Source organism: Triturus cristatus, chromosome 4_2 (assembly GCF_964204655.1).
Source record: "Triturus cristatus chromosome 4_2, aTriCri1.1, whole genome shotgun sequence".
In the NCBI taxonomy this organism is placed as follows: domain Eukaryota; kingdom Metazoa; phylum Chordata; class Amphibia; order Caudata; family Salamandridae; genus Triturus; species Triturus cristatus.
This window is the reverse complement of record NC_140586.1, coordinates 155,913,201-155,937,344: the sequence shown is the minus strand read 5'-3', so window position 1 is coordinate 155,937,344 and position 24,144 is coordinate 155,913,201. Positions and strand designations below refer to the sequence as shown.

At 44.4% G+C, this 24,144-nt stretch overlaps 1 protein-coding gene across 1 annotated transcript in view; it reads left to right on the top strand.

Moving 5' to 3' along the window:
- The first annotated feature begins 894 nt into the window (after window positions 1–894).
- Window positions 895–24,144, top strand: part of BAZ2A (bromodomain adjacent to zinc finger domain 2A) — a 1,031,051-nt gene continuing 1,007,801 nt past the window's right edge. Inside the window, exon 1 of the mRNA XM_085600883.1 lies at window positions 895–1,090. The gene's annotated coding sequence lies outside the window, so the exon portion shown is untranslated. The remainder of the gene's footprint in view (window positions 1,091–24,144) is intronic.

Sequence of the window (24,144 nt, the reverse complement as noted above, 5' to 3'; positions counted from 1 at the left end):
AGTAGAGATAGTAACGAACAATCACTGGCAAGCCAATAGGTCTCGGCTGTGCGAGATATATTGGCTTTGTTAATGTTTTTTTACCCATTTTGTACAGCAGCACGACTACAGAGCAGCATGGTCAAAAGTAAAAACAAAACAAAAGGTGCGATGACGCAACTAGTGTTGAGCACATAATAGTGCTCTTTTCCTTTTACATTCAGCTGCTGAACAACATGGCTAAAAAAAATAATTGACAAAGCCAATAGATCTTGGATAGGCGAGACTTATTGGCTTTGACAATGCTTGTTTAATGTTTTCACTGCCCCTTACGGCCAGTGCATGTCACTCATTACACAGCAACAGGAGCATAGCCTTGGGCCCCACTGAGCAACACTACAGAGATAAGCGACCACATGTTATTGCTGATGTATTCTAATGCAACTCACCATTCCCTATGTTGTGTATCCAGATCTCAAAAATACTCTGAGGCCGCCTTGGGGTGGATAAAGAAATTTGACAACAAAAACTAATGATTACAGGTATAAGACAGATGTATAAATAAATATATCAATAAAAACAAAAAGTTGTTTTCCCCCCTAAACTTGAGTGTTTCTGTGGTCTATTATCCTGCCGCTTCCATACGCAGGTCGTTTCCTTGCATAGTTCTCTTTCGACATGCTACTGGTCCGTTTAATTCGTCTGCCTTCCCTTTCCAGTCCAACAGTCGGTATTAGAGTCTGCGCATGCTGTTGTCAGCAGCATTCACATATAAATACAAATTAAATGACAATTTCCACGTGCCCGATCTGGACAGTCATAGACGCGGTAGTGTGTTCTAGTTGACATGCTGTGGTCTTTCCTCGCTTTCCATGCCTTTCCTCTCTTCTGTACACGTCCGTCTTCCCTTTCTTTGACGCCGGTCCGTCTCTAGGACCCCGCAGCCCTCGCCTGGTCCCCGCTCCTCGGTCCGACTTCCTGCTGCGGTGCCCGGGTTCTGCACCGCTCCCTCGCCGCACTGCTGCCCCGGGGCCCGGTCTGAGCCCAGGTCGGGTACGCTCCCTCCACCCTACGGAGAATGTGAAAGCAGAGGAGCCCGGGGCAGAGACAGGTAAGAGGCCTGCGGCGGGCTAGCGACAGGTGAGCACAGGTGAGGTCCGTTAGAGAGAAAGTGACGGGGCTCTGATGAGAGTCGAGTGAGGCGGACGAAGGCCGCAGGTGATAGGACCGTGGATGAAGTCAAGGGATAGCTGAGGCGAAAGAGAAGTTAGGGAGCCCGTTGGATGTGGGGGGTGTGGCACTGGAGAGTACCCACGGGGCCGGTGAGTAGTCCACTAATAAGAAGGTCCTCGGGATACGGGGCACAGGCGAGTGACTCGTATGAGATCACTCGAGAGTCCATGGAATGAAGGGGGGGCATAGGTGAGAGGTCACCGGGGCAGTGGTCCAGAGGCCATTGAGGTGAAAGAATAAGCGAGCTCAGTTTAGTAGGAAAGGAGGGTGAGACTGAAGTGGGCCCACCACTTAAGGGGACTAGTGATAGGCCTGTAGGAAGGCACTGGCAACATTGGGACGCTTGGGAAAGAATGTAAACGACAGCTGCTGTTTTACTGATATGCATTCACATACTTTAGAAATATGTGATCTATCTATTATCTTGCGATGTGTAGACAATATTGAGCACAACTATTTCCAGTATGGATGGTCATTGTGATGCTTCTGTGAGGATAGTCTTGGAATTCAGATAAGTGACATTTCGCGGGTTGGAACCCTCCCCCCCCCCTCCCCCATTAGCCACAACCTAAATTCCCCATTTTAAAACTCGTTTTGGACAGTTTACCGTACGCATGGTAATGACTGGAAGATCGGTTTTGGATAAAGTTAGCTCCACGTTAGGTGGGGGTAAGGTGAGCAGAATCTGTGGGTTGTGGGATAGCACACACATTGACAGGTGGTAAAACCTTGGAGAGGAATATTGGTGGTAATTCAAAAGTTGTGCAAGCAGTCATTTGTAGGAGGAAATTCGATCTGTTTTGCAAGGGAAGGGTCCAGGATGGATGCCAGGTCACATGCCTATGAGAGTAATGATGATGTAGAGGATAGCAGACTTTGGTGGTGAGGATACTAATGCAGATGTTTGGAGACGGGAAGCGTAAGAGCCAGTGCAGATATTGGGGTACATTAATGGGAACCATGGCACGTATTGGAGAGAGAGAGAGAATGAACGAGCAGTGGTGGATGTTTACAAGGCGGTAGCCAAACAGATGTCAAGGGAAGCTGGTGCAGATTTTGGTGCAAATCCTGATACGGAACAGAGTGTGCCAGAATTGGTGCAAGGTGCAGACTTTGTAGTAGACATTTGGCTGTAGTTGTGAAATGACAATTTGTCAAGGGAGGTTAGCATATTACAACATAGAAGTGCATCAATCAAAATGAATTCATTCCAAAAGGCATTCCTTTCTTCCCCATTAGGTGCTTCATTGTACTTATTATTCTTTAATAATTCTGCACAGAAAGTGATTTTAGCTAACACGTTTCGCCGTATAAAGACATGCAAGCCTTGGACTTTTTCAAGGCTAAGAACAAAAGCACAAATCCCATTTGTAATACATACTGAAACTTCAACGTATTTTGGTAATAATTAAAGACCCTATTCATAGAAGCATCACCATATGTGATTTTGTGTTTAATTTTAAACTTTCAATAAAGTAATCATGATTTGAAGTGTCTAAGACAAGAAAAAAAGGGAAGGAATGAACAGAGATGTATTTATCCAAAGTTAAGGAAGACAAAAGGGAAAGTAAACTAATTACAGATCAACGTATGGTGATAGAATGATAGTTATTTAGCACTTGCAAGAGCTATAAGTAGCAGAGTCAAATAATGGATGTTTACCTGTAGACTAGTACGAATGCACTAGGTGATTCAAATAATGTCTAGACCTCTCTGGGCACTAAAGCGAATATTCCTGAGGTAGGAATCCTGATAAAGAATGCCACAGGTTGGGGTGGAAACAATTAGTATTTCTCCTGAGATCACTGAGGCTATTAAGCAACATCAATAAAGTGATAACCCACAAAATGTTTTATTTTTAAACCCAGTTCCCAACAGCGATTTAAAAAGAGTCAAAGTGCGCATGAAATACTCGCAACTTTGAGTCGCTAGTCCCTAGGGTGTAGTATTCATATCAAGAGGAATGTCCCCTTAAAGGTCATCCCTTATAAAGGGGAAGCCATCGGCCTAAGTTATTAAAATATTGACGCAGGTCCTATGGTACCAAAAATATAGGGGTACGCCCCCACTGGAATCTGATAGTTGCGCCCTAAGGCTAAGTCATAACGATGTCAGTAAAAATTACGCTGTATCTTCTTGGTGGATTGCGCCCTCGTTGGCAGCTAATGGACAGTTGCGCCCCTGCTAACATGAAAACTAAGGAAATGGGCAGATCCGTAACTAAGGATAAAAATCCTGCACCATAGTCGTTGGCATATTATGATACTGGTGCAAGTACCACAATATATTGTGTGTTGCGCCCCTTCTGGCATCAAATAAAAGACTCCATCCCCCAATTTATCATCAATAAATCTTATTAGCACTAAACCAAAATGAAAAGGAGTATGTAACTTCCTTGGGTAAGGGGAAAATGCAAGACTAAGACGTGGGAAGCTGGTAAAAGTAACGTGGTGTCCATGTCGGAGTAGCACCCTCGCTACCGTATAATAGACAGTTGCACCTCGGCTTTCATGGAAACTAAGGAGACAACAGATCCGTAACTCATGATTCAAGATCACAATCCGCTTACCCGTTTATAATCTATGGTTTCCCAAAATAAGTCAGTGCGGTCTGCATTATCTGCCATAGTGGCTTCCTTGTCAGGCGCCGTTTTATGATAACCATAATGGTTGTTCTTCATCAGTTGTAACCGTAGTAATCCAGTTATCACTGTCACAGATGGGGGGCCATTTTTAAAGAGTATTCTGTATTTCTTTGAAAGTAAAGTCATAAATATCTGTTCGTGGGATAACCTAAGGGCATGTCCTACAGTGCAAAGATATTTCCCAAACTTTCTTATAAAGGTCAGAATGATCCTTATCTATGTCATCCCCTAACTTAATTCGTAACCTGCTGCACTTGATGCTAGTGCTTCATAAATTTTATGAAAAGAGCTTTTTATAAAATTAATGAAGGGCTAGCATCACGTGTAGTGAGTTACACGTTGTTAGGCTCATGATACGGATCATTCTGACCTTTGTAACACATCAATCACGTTGACTTTATTGAAAGTTTAAAATCAACCACAAAATCACGTTTGGTGATAATTCTTTGAATGGGGTCTTTAATTATTACCAACAATACTGAAGTTTCAATATGCATTACAACTGGGATGTATGCTTTTGTTCTTATTTAGCCTTGAAAAAGCCCTAGGCTTGCACACCTTTATAGGGTGAAACACGTTGTCTAAAATCACTTACTGTGCTGAATTATGAAAGAATAAGGAGAACAATAAAGCACCTAATGGAGAAGAAACATATACCTTTTGGATTTTTTTCATTTTGATTGATGCACTTTTGTTTTGGAATCTGGTAACCTCGCTTGACGAAACCCAATGAATTTTGAAGGGCACACTCCTGGTCATTTCAGTTGTTGACCCAACCCTCCTATGAGTGGCCTTGGCTCGTGCTGACCTGAATGTAAAATTATGACGAGGGTATTTATTGGCAGGCCATGAATGTGTCGGACCTCTAAATCAATTCAAACGTTTGGCTGTAGTTGTTAGGCAGTTTCATTGTGGAGCGATGGGAAAAGGTGAATTGGACGAGATATGCAATGGGGGTGCAGTAGGCTGTTGCAGGTGAGTACGCTGAGGTTTAAAGTTGGTTACGATGCATGTTAGATGGTGTTGACAAATATCTTGAAGGGGATACAATGTTGGGAAAAAACTTCAGATGGGATATGTGTACAAGTGTGACATGTGCTGGGAGCGGTTCTTAATGTTTGTGATTGCTACTTTATGATGTGTGGTAGCGGCTCATGATCAACATGCAGTGAGATGGGTTTACTTGAGGCGTTGATGATGGATGTCAGGAGGAGAAGAGGTACCATGGTGTATACATGGCATTGTGCGTCGTGTTGTTGTGAATGGGTACAACGTGCATAGTTTGCTGCGTGATGTATGCTGCCAGTTGAAAGTCCCTTGTTGTCGAAGAGTTGGTTGATGTGCGAGTATGAAGCGTGCCCTGCTGATGAGCATTTGCATGAAAGGTGTTTCAGTGGTGGAGTTTCCATGTTTTATGATGGTTATCAAGTGTTACTTTTGTTATTGCATAAGATAAATGATTATATCCAGTTTCCTGAGGAGAGGGCTCTCCTTACGTGAGGTGTGTGGGATGCCCTGCTGACCAGTTTTTTTTCTATTTTTAAAGTAAAGTGGCGATCGAGAGTGCCATTATTTTTTCCCCATGTTTTTGTGATGTGTATCAGTGGGTTGCATTGGTAGTTATCTGCATAATGTATGGCGTGCATGGCTCGTGCCTTGTTGGCATTGTTAGGATGGTGTCTTAAATGGATGAAGGGTACATTTTTTTTGTTATTTATTTGCAGGGTATATTTTGGCTACGGAGGGTGCCCTGCTGATGGTTATTTGTTTGCTGACTTTGCATGGTGTGTACGTAAGGTACCGTGCTGATTGATGGTTGTTTCCTTGATGTGTGGAGTCTATGGTGGTTGCCTTGCTGATGGTGGTATTCATTATGGTCTTGTCCTGGGTTTAAATGGGGATGAAACCACAAATAAGTTTTTTGGGTCTCGGCTAGCGTGGCTGCGCACATGCGCAGCTCGCGCGGCGAGATTTAATGATTCAGAGGGAATTCTGTAAATGGCTTCAAGCCCTGCCCCTCTTTCCCATTGGCTGGCGTCACCGTTTATGCTAAGCGGTGGCCAGCCATTGGGGAAAGAGCACTTTGTGACGTAGACTTTTCCATTTTTCAGACGGCCCGCTTTGACAGGCTCGTCTGACTTCCTCCCGTCGCAAAAGCTTTCTTGTCTTTATTGGGCCATGTGTTTCAAACACATGGCCCCATAAAGACAAGCTCCGGCGAGATCTCTCCCTCCCCTTCTTTGCCTCTTCCTTTCGCTCTCCCCCCTCTGCCAGCCGCCTGAGCATTGGTATCATATTGCACAGCTTCTCTGGTTCTCCCAACCATCGAGTTGTTCGTTCTGTGGGAGCCGTTCAAAAGGATACAGCAAAGATGCCACAAAATGAATGTTCTTTCACTGTATTTCTTAGGCTACTGATTTCTGGTTTTAGCAGATGTCTTAAAGGGGTATTATTTGTTGTTTACCAGCCACACAGTACTGTTGAATCACATTCACAGAGAAAAATATTTACCATTATTGCAGAAAGACGTGTGGACGCTTACTATGAGAGCAAGAACAGCGGTTATGAGCAAGGTACATTTGATCATTGTGGAGTAACAGGGATAGGCCGATAATAAACTAATCACGCAATTAAGGTCACGGAGTGAGGTTGATATCACATACCAGAGAAAGAACTGGGCACTTGTCGCAAAGAGAGACAATTGGTACACTTATTACAGAGAAAACAAACAAGCATTGACCAAGCCAAAAGGCATTTACGCTTATGTTGTAATTTTTTTTCTAAATCTTTGATGGAGCTGCTTCCGAGCCCTCACCAAAATAAAAACAAATTGGCTAAAAGGAAAAACATTTTTGGACTCAAAAAGCTCACAGAGTCCCTGGCGCTTAAGGGAAATTCTTAGTGTTCAGGTGTGCTTCTTACGAAAGGATAGAATGCAGTCACTCACAATGCCGTCAGCCAATGGGTGAAGTGGGCTGACCCAGTGCCCATGCTGTATACTTGCACAGCGTCTCTGGTTGCGGCCCGTCAGCTGTTCCCTTCCCCTGTTTTTACTAAGGTAAGAAGACAACACTGGCAGTCGGCGCTCACTGATGCTGCGTTCGCGTGGGGTGGAGGTAGAGAGGGTGGAATACTATCGCACAGGGTACCAACAGCACTGTTTTGGGAACAGACAGAGGGGGATTTCTCCCACGGAGGACGTTGGAGGCTGCACTTCTAAATAGAAACAGACTGCTTGCTAACTCGCTTCTTTTTTGATATTATAAAAGAGGCGGGGCTTGGGAACTGAGTAAGAATTGGTGCACTTTCTTTTCAGTCCATGTTGTGCGCACACCTTCCACCTCTCTCATTGCTGTAGTAGATTAAATTCAGTTGTTTTCACAGCTCGAAATTACTCTTATGGTGTTTCTCCTTCTCTGTACTGAAGAATGTTGTTTCTTATTGAGCAAAACATTGGCCTGTTTTTACAAAAAAAAAAGTTTTTGTCCGCAAATTATCATCCAGGCGGCAACAATGTAGGACTGGTTCTCCCAACCATCGAGTTGTTGGTTCTGTGGGAGCCATTCAAAAGGATACAGCAAAGAGGCCACAAAATGAATGTTCCTTCACTGTATTTCTTAGGCTACTGATTTTTGGTTTTAGCAGATGTCTTAACCCCTTCAGCGCTGGGCGAATTCCGCCGCGGTGCTGAAGGGTTCGAGCGCGGGCGGGCTCATGACGGAACGGTTCCGTCATGAGCACAGCTCAACCGTGGCTCATGACGGAACCGTTCCGTCATGAGCATGGAAGGGGTTAAAGGGGTATTATTTGTTGTTTACCAGCCACACAGTACTGTGTTGAACCACAATCACAGTGAAAAATATTTACCATTATTGCTCTCTACTACTCACTCTCTACTACTCACTCTACTATTTTCTACTACTCTCTACTAGTCTCTACTCACTCTACTACTAGTCTACTCACTCTACTACTCTCTACTACTCACTCTCTACTACTCTACTATTCTCTCTACTACGCACTCTCAACTACTCACTCTCTACTACTCACACTCTACTACTCTCTACTACTCTACTACTCACTCTACTATTTGCTACTACTCTCTACTAGTCTCTACTCACTCTACTACTCACTCTCTACTACTCACTCTCCTATTCACTACTACTTTCTCTGCTACTCTTTGCTACACTCTTTGCTACACTCTCTACTACGCTCTCTACTACTCTGCTACTCTCTACTACTCACTCTCCTACTCTCTCCTACTCTCTACTACTCACTCTCTACTACTCACTACTACTCACTCCCTCTCTACACCACTCTCTGCCTCTCTACCCGCACACATATACACATATATATTTATATATATGCATATGCATTTATATATATGTATGTGTATATATATATACATACATACATTCATACATATATAAACATATATACATCTGCATATCTATATAAATACAAATATAAATGCATGCATACATATACATATTATGTACAGGAAAGTTTGAAAAACACTAATAAAACCAAAACTAAAAAGCCACCTACTTACAAACAGAATTGCTTTAACTTTTACAAAGCCGAGACTTGTTGCATTTTTAATGCTTGTTTTAATAACTTTTAAGTATATCTTGTTTGCTATTCGTTTTTTTTCATTAGTTTGACATTTTGTAGTGTTATGGCTTTTAGCCAGCTATAACGTTTGATGTATACAGAGCGTGCCTTGCTGATGGCTGTATAAGGCGGCTGTTGGTTTGTTGCATTGTTTGTTTGGAGTGCTCCCTGCTGACACGCTGCCTTTATTCATCTGTTTCCCACCCCCAATTTAATGTCCTGGGAGTCCTCACGCTGTTGTCGATCTGTTTTTTGCAGTCTCTCGCTTTGCGACTAACCTGTTTTCAAGCATTATTTTTTCTGTTTCATTTGCCGCTTCAGGGATATGGGTTCAGATTTCAAAACGGCTAAATTACGCCTCAAGGGAGCCCGGGGAGGTGTTTATTTAGAGTTCTTAATGCGATGAAAAGCCCCTTTTTGAATTTTGTTGTGCTGGGAAAATGTAAATAGCCCTTAAGATTGAACCTGTGTACTAGCGGATATCATCAATTTGAACTGGATATAAGGAGTTGGAGGTACAATCCGCCTCAAATCTTTCATTTGCTTGGCGATATTTGAAACTAGCGCGTGAGGTTACAATATAGATCATTTTAATTTATTTCAGTGCTGCGAGACGCCTGTTGACTTTTGTTGTTAAGTTATTTATTTCGTAAACATTTAATAATCGAAGCCTTCTCTGCTGGGACTGTGGACTGGGCCGTAAAGGAGAGGCTCGCTGCCTTGGCAGCTGGAAGGCCTGCAGAGGCCACGTTTTTTTAAATATCAGTATCATGTTACCGTTTGTGGGCTGTGGAGCTGGCGGGTATGAAATTGACAGGTGCCTCACGTGACGTTAATCTAGGTAGCCCTGTGGAGAGGTGGGCGGACATGATCTGTCTGAGAGCCCGCCTTCCATCTTTTCGTCCTCGTATGCCTGTCTACATGGTTCAGTGACTCCATCAGCATAGGGCTGTAGATCCGGACGCTGAATAGCTCAGGAGGTTGGCACAACGATCCAGTCTCCCCGCCCCCACATGAAGCTCAGTTATCACCCGCGGTTGAAATGCTTAAAAAGAAATGGAAGCTGTGATCCTGAGTCAGTGGCGAGACGCAGAATGATATCCCCTCCTGTATCTCACAGCTTTTCATTGACTTTGGGCTCCCCTTAAAGGATTGGGGGTCTCCTTAGGGTGGGGGTTTCCTGCACCGCAGAAAACGACCAGAATATTATACAAATATTTGGTTGGTCTTTCACCTTCGGGTATCTGCATATAAAATGCAATCGCCTTAAATAAAAAAAACTCACCTTAAACTATTGGGAAATGTACTCTTCTACATTATGGATCATCAGTTGGTTAATGCGATCACTGCAGATGCCTCTGTCTGTAACCAGACAGTCACAGAGTTTAATCTGGATTGTCAAGGTGGAGAATTGTAACTTGTATGTTATTAGTGCTGTCAGGACCCAGCCTGTGGCAGAAAGCACTGTGAATATGCAAGTCAATATTTTAAAATTGTGATGCACAAAGTGTAAGAGGCTGCTGCAAAACGTGCAAAAGTTAAGTACTTAAGATAAAACAAGTAAGTCCTTTCAAAATATACCTTTTATAAAGCACAGTCAGGTTGTGTATCTATTGCAAACATTATTTTATAAATGGCCCTTTAAAAGGGCACCCTCCAGAAATCGGCTGGTGATAACACCCTTACATTACCTCTCAAAACGAATGCATTTTTGTCACCTAGAAGCTTTGAGTGACTCCATCAATTTCAACCTATACTGCCTCCCAAGCAATCTTTACATTTGCTGATTAACTAATTGCGCAAATATACATTTGTTTTTTTAGGTAGCAGGCACCCTAATAAGTCTTGTTTCTTCTTTAGCTGTCGGTCCCTCCCTCAGCTTCACAGCAGAGGACCCCCCCCCCCCCCTACCGTTGCTTTCAGTCAGAGGCACATGAAGGTCAGCAATAACTGTTCAGAGATGTTTCTAAAATTGTTCTTTTTTTTAATAGTAAAAATAGGGGAACCGTGTTTTTTAATAGTATGGGCACACTGTTCCCCATAGATACCTGCTCTCTTCGACCTATGGTAATAACAAGTTAACTTGTTAGCTTTAGTGACACTGTTTAGTTGCTTCACAAAGCTGCTTTGTGGCTGAATGGGTGGTCTGAGAACGAACAATAGAACAGGTGAACGAGAAGTAGAAACCTGGGGGATATTGACTGCTCTTTGGTGAAACCCTTAGACTGATTCGAAGCGCTGAGCGGATAATGAAGGAGGACTCAAGGCCTGTGATCATGTTGGTTGATTATACAGAGCTTTTTCCAATTCAGAGGGCTGAAAGGGAACAGAAGAGAAAAAAATAGGGGAAATGAAAAATACAGAAAAAAGGGAAATTGTGGTAAGTAAGAAAGGAGCATGATTGCTTTGTTGATGGTTTACATAGCCCATTATGCCATCCTTTAGCTGTGTAGGAGGGGACGTAAGTGTTCGAAGAAGGGTATCAGACGACCAGAACATTATTTTAATTCTTTAGATGCGTTGAGTCATAAATGACCACTTAGGGACACTTTCTAGCATTTGTTCACTGGGCGGATGATGTTAAGATGTAAGGTTAGATCTTTGGAGTTCTATGGCAGCCAAAGACCAGTGTTTTGTAAGGATTTCAAAGAACAGTGCCTAGCGGATCATTGCACTGCAATTTATAGGGTTTTCTTGGTTGATAGATGTGTGGAATAGAGACAGCCTTGATCCTGGTCTGGTCGAATTGCTGACTATAATTGGACCTCAGTCCAAAGTATCAGTGTTTAGTGCTGCCTAAATATGAGGATGAAGTGCTTTTCAAAAACAGTTTCCTTCGCAGAAGCACTCTGGTGGATTTCTGGATTAGTGTGGTCCCACTTTTTCAACATAATTCAGACTCCACACAATCACAGGGTGCCATTCCAGTGTGGTACATCTCTCTGACCTCAAGAAAATTCCAACCAGAACCAGGGACAGCCTGTGTTTCTTATGGCAGTGAGTTCTTCTACCTGATGGATGTATGTGTTTGGTAGCTGTTTCCATCGTGTCTATAAATATGTATCCTGGTTTAATGTGGGTGGAAGTGAGTGTTGCTGTGAGCTCATGGAATGGAGCAGATAGACTGTTTATCTTTGTATATGGGATCCCAGTGAAGTTTAAAAGAAGAGCTTCTATTGATTCCTAGAATAAAGATCTCTTATACAGTGTTGATTCCAATATATTTGTAACTCCTTTTTAGGTCTCGCCTAGGCAGCGCATGTGCTGAATCTCGAGACATACTGTATCTACTGTTTGGGATTTCAGCACACCCATTCGTTTTAATTTGTTCCTTCATGTGCCTTTCGAAAAAAAAAAAATCGAAAATTCCTTTTTTGTTTTGGTGGTGAATAGTACACCTTTATCCCGCCTTTTGCTATTTTGGTCACGCTCTGGAGACTGCCCCTGTTGCATGGATAACTTCACTATCAGCCATATGTTAGTTTCGGTGCACTACTTTTTCTTTTGCCTTGACTTGTTTGGCTTTCCGAATGTGCTCACCTGAGGGCTGCAAATCATGTCCTTATCTTTGGTTTTGGTTTCAGGAGTGCTTTTTCAGCCGAAAGGTATGTTTTTCCTCTTATAACATTTTTGGTGTCATTAAGTCAAATGTCCAAATCTTAAACAATATACATACTTAATGGAAGTGATTTACAAAGGAGACCTTAGACTTGAAAGACAGCACTTGTCACACCGTGGGAGTAGTATCTCAGTGGTGCTCTGATTAGGGGATAAAGCCTCCTAATCCCCTTTCAGTGGAAATTATCCACACTTAGGAACAAGAAATGATCAGCACCCACTTTTTTCTAATTACCACCATTAATACATCAGAATTGAGGCAGTGTTTCAATATGGACTTTTAAAAAAGTCGGTTATCTTTCAACAGGTTTTCTGATCCAATGTTAGGTGAAGTGTAATAAAATATACGGAGTCACTTTTGTAGTTTATATAATCAATTATTCTCTACAAAATTGTTCCTCCAGAAGTAGCCAACGCATTTTGTTACATCTTGGGACTTCTTCAGGGCTCAGTTGTGATTTGCAACTTTCATCGTTTCACACATGTATTTCTTAGGGTCCAATATGATGCTCTTTGTTCTGCAATTCTTAATCACCGGTCCCAATGACACAGTCCCCTCGTTCGGGGTCCAGATTGTGGCAACTGCGTCTGCAGCTTTAACATGTACATTGAGTAAACGATTGACTACTGGAATATTTCCAGAAGAACTCAAAAAGTCACACATACGCCCTTTACTGAAGAAAACAACACTTAAAATTACTATCATATTTCACTATACTAATTCAACACTAATCCTCTATGGGTCCTGGAGTAGCGTGCTACTCGCCGAAAAAGCGCTTTGGCGCCTCGTAATAACCGCTATATAAATGAAATTACAATACTCGAGGCATTGGCTGACATGGGCCAGAATTTATCTTTGAAGTACTGGACAGCAAATTAGGACCGGCACCACCTCAGCATCACTCGGCTCCACCTCAGCCTCACTCGGCTCCACCTCAGCCTCACTCGGCTCCACCTCAGCCTCACTCGGCTCCACCTCAGCCTCACTCGGCTCCACCTCAGCCTCACTCGGCTCCACCTCAGCCTCACTCGGCTCCACCTCAGCCTCACTCGGCTCCACCTCAGCCTCACTCGGCTCCACCTCAGCCTCACTCGGCTCCACCTCAGCCTCACTCGGCTCCACCTCAGCCTCACTCGGCTCCACCTCAGCCTCACTCGGCTCCACCTCAGCCTCACTCGGCTCCACCTCAGCCTCACTCGGCTCCACCTCAGCCTCACTCGGCTCCACCTCAGCCTCACTCGGCTCCACCTCAGCCTCACTCGGCTCCACCTCAGCCTCACTCGGCTCCACCTCAGCCTCACTCGGCTCCACCTCAGCATCACTCGGCTCCACCTCAGCATCACTCGGCTCCACCTCAGCATCAACGCAGCACGACCTCAGCGCCATCTCAACAGCAACTCAGCAGCACACTTAAGCATCAGTTCAGCACCCCCTCAGCGCATCACCTCAGCACATCACCAACTTACCAGCATCACCACAGCATCGCTCTGCCATCTCGGCGTCAGCGCAGGATCACCTCAACTTGGCACCACTCGAGCTCCTGCTCAGCACCACTCGAGTTCCTGCTCAGCTCCACCTCTGCGTCAGTGCACCAGCGCAGCCCCACCTCAGACAGCAATTCAGCACCAATGCAGTGCATCATCACCACAGCACAATACCAACTTCGCATCGCTCTGAGGAAATATGAATTTTTATGATCAATTGTGTCCCCTATCTTAGACCCCAACGGCTCCATGTACGTGCTACAAGTACATGTATGTTCCCTCCACTTCCAGCTATGAAGACGCAAATACATGTGCGTCCAACGTTAACATGTCCTCTTTCAGATCCACCATGAATGGGTTGGATATTCCGTTCCTAAATATGTTTGGCCACCGACTTTATATGGTGCACTTTTCACGTTTTACAGCTCAGGCGAGTAGGCCCTGAATTCTGCCATCGAGCCTTTTCCTGCTTTCTGCCTCTGAAAGCTCCAGCCTGAGCCTACATCTGTATCCATGACCTTTGTCCTACTCCCTGCGCGGCTAACGGTGTCTGACTCGGCCTGTTGCCTGCCAAGACTGTATTTCGCCTTCAAGTTATCTGCTCCGCTCCTCATCCAATACATTCCTGTCTAGTAGTTTAGGTAAACATCCTTCCAGCTGCAGAGCAAAGGGCCCGGCCTCACTGTCTCCGTGCAAGTAATTCATAGCTTTCGTTACCATGGTAGGCCCATGCCCCCTCGCATCTCATGTAGACACTTAGACGCTTGTACACGCACCAGCAGTCAGTATAGAATAGACTCTGTCCGAGAGACCTTCCCTTCCAGATAATATAGTTCCTTAAACACAAGATATTAGATACGATTTGGGATTAGGTTGTTCTGACATCCCAGACTTCTGTCTCCTCATGTAGGGCTAAATGTCAAGTCCCCTTCACCCTCCAGTTACACGTCAATCACACGTCATGCTACTGTGCGCGCATATTTGGCAAGTATTTCTGCTGACTTTGCAGGATTCTCTTATGGATCCACCCACTTGTGTCATCATCATAATGACGTTTCTAGTACATGCCCTCATGCACGCCTATTGTAACGCCTTTTTCATTACGTATGTGTATTCTTATCTCTCTTCTCAGCTGTAACGCCTTCTGCATATGTCTTCATTGTAATGCATTTACTATATATATGATAACCTGTCAATAATGTATTGCCGATCCCTTCCTGAACCTTCGTGGTGACGGAACCCGATTGCCTGGTTCGAACCAATTCCTTTGTAAGGAATAAATTCCCTTTTATAACCTCAAATACCACGGATTCTGCCTCTTATTTTTACTGAGTTATTCTTATTGAATTTTACCGCATAAATTAAGTCTAGGTAATTTAAATTTACCACAGCTCGGCATGACCTGAGCACCAGTGAAGCACCATCACCTCCTCAGCATCACTTAGCATCACCTGAGAATCACCTCCGCCCCAGCACATCACCACCTCAGCCTGCCCTTGGAATCTGGCATCTGTTGATTCTTCCCTAGTGTCCGTCGGCTATTCTTGTTGTAATTTAGGGACTATTTCCCAACCTCCACCCTACCGTTGTTTGTTTCCACCCCCATAACAAACAAGTGTTTGCAATGCAATAGGTCTCGCATTACTGAAAGTTTGAGCTGTTGCAAACAATAATGCAACGCCAGTAGCTCAAACTTTCAGTAATGCGAGACCTGTTGCATTGCAAATGCTTTTTTGTGTGTGAGATGGCCTTGGAGGTGGCAGCCGACCCTTCCCTGGCTCCCCCAGTAAACAAGGCCTTTGACAACAAACACACGGGTTAATAGCAGGCAGCAGTGACCACACCCCCAAAGACTATTCAAGCTTAGGCTCAACAGACTTGGGCACAGGTGTTTGCCACGTTGACTCGGCCAGAAAGACCTCCCCCCCTCGCACATTCTGAAGGCCCAATGACTTCAAGCGCAAATGTTTTCAGGGATCTAGAAAGAGTGAAACACTAAAGGCCAACAGCAGGCTACCGCCCTTTCAGATAAACACATATACTCTTTACAGTAATCATAAACACATACGAGAATGGAATGCAAATTAAAATTAACTTTTAGTTCAATATTGTGTTTATTCTGATGATATTTTCGTATTTCATCCATCCCAAATTCTTTTAAACAATGAATCGAGATATTCTTGTATCTAGTTGCCGACACATGTTTCACTTTAACAAGGCTTCTCAGTTCTTGGAGTGATGCATCTATTAGTTAAGATCCTTGATAAGTATGAACCTCCATTTTAATGTCTCTTCCCGAATCCGGACCAAACTCATTCGGGTCTTCAGTTAAAATTAAGACTTTGTGTCAGAACATTTATATAAATCCGCCAATTGCCCTTAACTCAAACTTGAGGTTCAACTCTTTCTGATTCTAGGCGCTGCGATGCACTTTCATGCTTTTTTGTCAAAAAAGTCGATGGCTGCTCGACGTAAATAACTTTTTCAGTTGTTTGAAATCCTTCCATATAACATTATGCACTGAAGCACAATTGTTTTGCCGTAGAGCGGATGATCAAATAATATACTCTTCCTTAGCGCGTTACTTCCGGTCTGCATGGCTTAATTTGAGGAAGAGCTGATGCGGATGCCATCCAATGCAAACTGTATATACCATGTGAGATTATCAATTGCACAAGTTGATGCTAAAGGCACTCTATTTTAATATGTCTAGGTTGTGCATAATTTTCAGTAGTCTATAATTCTGGTTTTTACAGTTATGTTTTATGCTGAAATGATGTATTTACAGCCTTTACCCCATCCACTTTGAACTCAGCAACAACTATAGGGGAGTAAAGGGCTAGGCCGTGCCACAGGGTGAACGGGAGAGCAGCTTAGTGGCGCCAGAAACCAACACCCTGCCACCTAATATCAACTCGGCCAACCGACGTAGGTAGCTGCTTCCTCTTCCGGTTCACGCAACACTCAACCAACCCTTTGCAGCTAGTCCATTGTGCATCCGGTTTGGCGTTGGCCGAGAGGAAATAGCTGAGCAGTATCGTCATCAGGTGCCCACCAAAACTAACAGCTTTTGTGCAAGAACAGAGTTAGCAAAATACAGACCACTCTAGGGGCGTCCCTGCTACATGACAGGACGAAACCCACTTCTCACCCAAGTTCCTCAAGACAGACAGTTAAGTGAACTTGACCATATATTTCACCCGCCTGTCTTATGATCTGCTATGGCATTCTAGGTCTTACAAAAGCCCCAAGCTCACTGGCTGTCCAGGGGCATTACCTGTGTTAGCTGAGCAAAGTCCCTTCTACAGACTGAACAATCAAACTGAATGGAGAGAACAATTCATGTGACAGGGATCAAGACATACAAAATACCGGTCAAAAATGATGCAAAAAATTAATAAACGTAAATTGTGTACTTAAAGCCGTCACGTGCGGAACTTAATATAACCGTGGCACTTCAGAATCATTAACTACTAACAGCTTTTCCAAGGATGGTCGCATTCTATACACTGTCTTAACTATGCTCCAGGAGCTTGGCCAACCTGGTACTTGAATGGCAATATATTGTCAATGAGGATTCATTTTCAAAAGACTCCTGTGTGCATACACTGCCTTTACCCCATCCACTTTGAACTCAGCAACAACTATAGGGGAGTAAAGGGCTAGGCCGTGCCACAGGGTGAACGGGAGAGCAGCTTAGTGGCGCCAGAAACCAACACCCTGCCACCTAATATCAACTCGGCCAACCGACGTAGGTAGCTGCTTCCTCTTCCGGTTCACGCAACACTCAACCAACCCTTTGCAGCTAGTCCATTGTGCATCCGGTTTGGCGTTGGCCGAGAGGAAATAGCTGAGCAGTATCGTCATCAGGTGCCCACCAAAACTAACAGCTTTTGTGCAAGAACAGAGTTAGCAAAATACAGACCACTCTAGGGGCGTCCCTGCTACATGACAGGACGAAACCCACTTCTCACCCAAGTTCCTCAAGACAGACAGTTAAGTGAACTTGACCATATATTTCACCCGCCTGTCTTATGATCTGCTATGGCATTCTAGGTCTTACAAAAGCCCCAAGCTCACTGGCTGTCCAGGGGCATTACCTGTGTTAGCTGAGCAAAGTCCCTTCTACAGACTGAACAATCCAACTGAATGGAGAGAACAATTCACGTGACAGGGATCAAGACATACAAAATACCGGTCAAAAATGATGCAAAAAATTAATAAACGTAAATTGTGTACTTAAAGCCGTCACGTGCGGAACTTAATATAACCGTGGCACTTCAGAATCATTAACTACTTACAGCTTTTCCAAGGATGGTCGCATTCTATACACTGTCTTAACTATGCTCCAGGAGCTTGGCCAACCTGGTACTTGAATGGCAATATATTGTCAATGAGGATTCATTTTCAAAAGACTCCTCTGTGCATACACTGCCTTTCATCATTTTAAGGGTGACGACATTAATACCACTAAGATAGCAAGTGAAATAAAAAGCTACTGGGATTTTGGAAGCCTATTTACTACAAATGTATCTACCGATAGCCAAGCACAGAGAAATGAAACTTGTCAATTAAAAATAACAAACTGAAGGACATCAAATGAGAAAAGAAACAACAGGAATCATCTGGAAATGCTACCAGGGAGTCACTACATAACGACTATTACGGAGTTACAGAGAAGCGGATGAATGACTGGGGAATTGCAACAATTTGTGTCGGTACACAACACCGACTAAGACATCTGTGCAGTGACGTTTGTTTCAGGGTTTTCTTGTATACTGCCTGATGTTCCTTAAATTTGGCCCAAAATATGACGTCGTCCTTGCACACTATTCATCCACACTAAATTCTGAGCACACTAACCGCATCTTCCTTTTAACAGACGCATACTGGGAGTTGTAGTTTTAGCTCACTTCCACTGAAAAAACTAGACTTATGCACCATAAGCCGGTGATATGTTGGCGCACAGAGCTTGTTCCTGATCACTTTTGATAACCACGAGGAGGCACCGAGCCAGCCAACTGGTGGGTGCCATGGTATCAGAAGGGGATCGGAACAAGGGCTCAAAGAGAAATAAAACACAATCATTTGAGACGCGGTTTGAGTAAAAAAGCAAAAGCTTGGGGTGAGATTCCTGTTAAGGACACTTTGCAAGGAAGACATCGATTACCTCTCATGAGACGCAGTGGTGTGTTTTAGGAATAAGCTGCTAAACAGAATAAAACGTCATTGGCCACTAAGACTGCCATTTCTTGGCTTGACAAAGCGAGGATCAAGTAATGTCCAAAAGGTCAAGGGTGTTCGGCAGGATCCCTTGTTTACCTGGGAGCTTTGTTTCTCCAGCACAGGATCTGCAGCCAGGCATCCTAAAAGAATCAAGCCCCCAGCTCCTCTGCTGGAGCAGCGCAGTCACGTGATGCCATCTCGGCCTGCCGAGGAAATTTAAAGGTGCAGCGCTCCGTTCTGTCCACCACCACGTACAGTCTGGCAATCTCTTGTGTAAGGAAAATACAACAGGTTCTCTGTCGACCAAGGGAAAGATCAAAATTACCAGATGCAGTACTCCTCTGAAGTATACTATACACGGCCACTTTAGAGAGGGGCCACACGGGGCTGGGGCCCCAGGTCTATTTGTCCTGTCTCCTTCTCCCCCACAACAGCTGTTGAATTGAGGTGACACACACCTAAAACGGACATGGTATGGTGCTTTGTCACTCACGTTAATTAGTCCAACAACCTTTGATTGCAAAGCAGTGGTATTTGCTTTAAATGTTGACATCGGACTTAGTGTGTGTGTGTGTGTATATAGGAGCAGGAGGTGAACCCGCGAATGGTGCGCGTGCGCCACAGCGAGCCATGTGGTTTCAATTATCACGCCTGTGTCTGGGCACGATAATTGAAACCACATGGCAGCGGTGCGCGTAGCAGACACCAATAGGTCATGGGCGGAGCAATGAGCCCGCCTTTGGCCAATTGCGTGCTGTCTTTGATAAAAAGACGCACACAAAGGCCAATAGCGTGGGCTAAAAGGAAAAGCACACGCACGAGCGTGTGCGATTCCTAGGTCCATTTTCAAACCCCCTACAAGAGGTCTCGCTGCGCGAGCAGTGCTACGCCCTGCAATGCTAGGCGCGAGACCTAAACAGCAATAACAAAGGAGCATTGGGACAGGGAGGAAGAAGTTGCCAGCATTGCAAGGTAAAAAAAAAACAGGCATTTTTTATATATTTTTTTAATAGGGTCATTCAGTATTACATAATGTCTTCTTGTTTGTATACAAGGTAACAAAAATGCTTATAACACTTTTTTATTATAACTTTTGAACATGCTGTACAGCAGCCACAGTGCTCTACAACATAGCTTAAAGACATTGGCAATGCCAATAGCTCTGGTTAAACACATATAAGGTCCCAAAGACGAGACCTAATGGCTATGCCAAGTTTGTTTTCTTTGGATAGGCCTGTGAGGGCAAAGACTGACTCTAAATAAGTCTTGCAACACCAGAGTAAATGTAATGCTGCCAGGAGCCTTGTTTTCGGCCCTCTTGTTTGCCACCAGATGCTGAAGTATTTACTGCTAAATGTAGGATCCCTCTGCAAAGGGTTTGTAGAACTTGCTGTGGAACTCTGTCTAGTAAAAAAAAAAAAGTGACAATGTTTTGTATGTGAGGACGACGGGATGTAAAAAAGAGACTATAGGGCTTGCACTTAGCATTGGCAGTGTGGACATCTGCCCAGGGCCCTATGCTATACTCGTCGTGGGGGCTACACACCAGTGTGCTATAAATTACATCTCTTTTATCTCGCTCTCGTCTCGCTCTATCTGCACTTCACTGGGTCGTACCTGTGAAGCCTGGAATGAGTGTTCCCCTCCTCTAGGCCTCACAGCTTTGACCCAGTACTGTTGGCTTCAGCAAAAGAGGACGAAAAAGACCCCCCATTCCATGGGCTCACAGTGTTAGGTCATAGTAGTGAGGCCCGGGTGTCCCCTCAGCCATTTGTTAGCATGGGAGGCCCAGGGAGATAGGGTTCCCATTCTCGGGGCCCAGCAGCTACGATCCATTGCTGTGAGGCCCAGCAGAGGGAGAGACAACAAGCATTGGCATAGCCAATAGGTCTTGCCTTTAGGACCTTATAAAAATGTAACCATGCAGCATATTATCCTGGGTGCTACAACATCTTCTGTGTTATGACATTCAAACAGCGCTTCATTCCGATGACAAGGTTGTACATCACGCATTGAGAGTTCTGGCTTTGATTGGCGTTAATTATTATTTATGCAGTTACTTGACGTTCTATATAGCGAAAACAATTTCATGTCGTCACAGTGATTTACATAGATGTGAAAATGTAACACATACAACTAAAAAAAGAATAAAATCACAGTGCAAAATCAAATTAACTATACTGTATCAAGCAAGAGGGTGGGGGTAGATAATAGGACTGATAAAAGGAAAAAAAGCGCTATGACGCGGCCAGCGCTGGACGCATCATGAGGATTTATTTTGCCTGCTGGGTGCGGGGGAGAAGGGGATGTAGGTGAAATAGAGACAGTGGTGGGAGAGGAGAGCAGAAAGTATACGACAGAGCAGCTCCTAAAGATGCACTCAGAGTGGCTGAATGTTGGCACCAGCCCACCAAGCCCGGAGGCCAAGGCATTCTGGTAGATTAATATACAGGTTCTCGTGATGCCTCTGCCCAATCAGTCTACAGTTCAGACATTTTTCCAATGATTGGCTCAGTTTTGCACACAGACAAACTGTGACTGTGCGGATAAGAAACAAGCAGCACTCGGCATCTAAGTTCATGGCAGTCAGCTGTCCAGGGTGACTTTCTATTGGCCCCTGGACAAAGGCGCCCCATTTCGACCTGGGTCCCTGATGGAGCTGAGCATCAGTTTAATGATCCATTTACTAGAATTCCCCACAGAGGCTTCCCAGGGACCTTAGAACTGCAGTGAAAGGGCATCAGTGTGATTTGGTCATGGAAATAACAGAAGCAAAGGTCGGGCGTTTCTAGGCCGCTCTTCTTTTCAGCTATAACCATTTCTAATAAATATTTGTTGATGCTGAAAGTACTTACAGGGCACACATTTATTTATCATGTAAAATTCATTGACTCTTAGTCTTCTCTTCATTTGTTTGCAAAATGGTAAATGCACAATCAGTGACGTCATCACGTAGGTATCCTCCGAAAACGGACTTAAGGCGAGCACACCACTCAACTGTTTGCTTCAAGCACCCTTTAACCCAGAGGAACTTAGGTAAATAGCTGGCCATGTTGTGCTTTTTTTTTTAGACATGCATACTTCACTGTTAAAAAAAAAAAAAGAAGAATGTGAACCTGTCTTGTGACTGTTGCTCCTATAAAGCGCTGCAGTACTTTCAGGAATGGTCGAGTCCAGCTACATCAAAGTGCAACTAGGCTGCAGCATTAGAAAACAAGATGGCGGGCACTGCTTTGGAACACATAATTGTGTGTTTCAACGGAGTGCCAGCCATTTTAAATGCTGATCTGGAGGGGAGAGGACTTGGTGTAATGGCTAGAGCGGCCAACCTTGCCACTGGGGCTATAGCTGTTCGAGTATCGGTGGGAGGCTGAACATACTCTGTTTCTAGGTAAATACAAGTGCGATGCAACTGGTTCTCGTGTAAAGCACTCCAATACCTCGGGGTGGAGATTGTGCTATGTAAAATATTATTTAAAAATAAAAGCACATTAATTACAAATACGTGAACACAAGAAAGCCTTGCTTGGAGGGATTAGGAGGTACCGTAGCTCCCTTTGTGAGAGCACATTGGTATGTGATTGAAAATATAAAAGGATGTCAACTGAGCGTGTTTAGATCGAAACATCCAAAAACGCAACATTCAGACAAGACTAGCCAAGACCAAAAAAAATAAATAGTGCGCTGAAAGTAACAGAAATAGACAGAAGGGATTGACTACATGTAATAGGCCCAGTCACCATGGAAGGAAACAAAACCCAAAAGGAGGGACAACTAAAACCCATGCACCACTGAAAACCAAGGATTTTCAAATAACACACAAAAGAACAAATGAAAAACGATGGGTGTGCTCGAAGCCCATAGAGTACATATAGCGTGTCTCGGATGTCTTCAGATCTCCATTCAGCCAGGCCACAGACGTTACCTGCGGTTCAAGGTAGGCCACGAGCACTTTCAGTTTACTGTGCTACCCTTTGGCCTTACCAGCGCCCCTCGGATGTTCACAAAGGTGATGGCGGTGGTCGCAGCTCATCTGCGCAGGGTAGGGATTTCAGTCTTTCCCTACCTCGACGACTGGCTGTTGAAGGCAACCTCACCCCATGCTGTCGACTCCCACCTTCAGACTATGGCGGACATCCTGCATTCGCTGGGGTTCTCTATAAACGTGCCAAAGTCACACCTGACTCATTCTCAGACGCTCCCTTTCATCTGAGCTATTCTGGACACAGTGCAGTTTCTGGCTTATCCTCCCGAGCAGCGAGTCCAGGATATTCAGGCTATGATACCGATGTTTCTGCCTCTATCCAGGATTTCAGTGAGACTAACTGAGGCTGCTGGGTCTCATGGTCTCATGCATCCTGTTGGTAAATCATGCCAGAAGGCATATGCAGGCCCTGTAGTGGGACCTGAAGTTTCAGGGCTTCAGGGGAGTCGGCCCGTAATGGTCCAGTTCTCGTAGGGAACTGCAAAAGACCTACAGTGGTGGTTGATGAACTGTGATTCTTCTTTCTGTCAAGGGGAAGTTAAAGTTAATGCAAGTGTTCATGTACAATACCACCGTCTTGTGGTACTGCAACAAACAGGGCGGGGTGGGGTCAAAGACTCTTTGTCAAGAAGCCCTGCATCTCTGGACATGGCTGGGCATAACCCTGGTGGTTCAACACCTGGCAGGTTCTCTGAAGGCCAGGGCAGACAAAATCCGCTATCGATATCTAGCGGATCATGAATGGCGTCTCCAGTCGGAGGTCTCTTTCAACAGTTGGGAGAGCCTTGGTTAGATCTGTTAGCCTCCGAAGAGAATCGCAATGTTAGCAGTTTTTTTAATGATGGAGTTTTCAAGGCGGCTATCGTTCGGCGCTTTTCGTCATGACTGGAGCCCAGACCTCCTGTACACCTTTCCGTCTATACCACTTCTGCCCAGAGTTCTGAAGAAGATCTAAAACGACCGGGCCCAAGTCATTCTTGCGGCTTTTTACTGGGCACAGAGAGTCTGGTATCCAGAGCTTCTTCGAATGATCATCGATCCTCCGATCAGGTTGCCCTTTTGGTAGGATCTTTTGTTGCAGCGGCAGCGGAGCACTCTCTGCCTTCATGTGTGGAGATTGAGCGGTGACAGTTAATAGCTTTCGATCTTCCTCTTGAAGTATGTAATGTTATTTTGGTAGCCAGGGGTCCTTCCACTAAGACCATATATGCCTGCTGATGGTAACATTTTTTAAAATATTGTACAGAAAGGTCGATTGACCCTTTTTCTGCATTTATCTACTATCCTTCTTTTCATTCTTACCCTTTCCCAGAGGGTTCCTCGTTGGGTACTCTTAAGGGTTATTATTCTGCTTTATCCACTT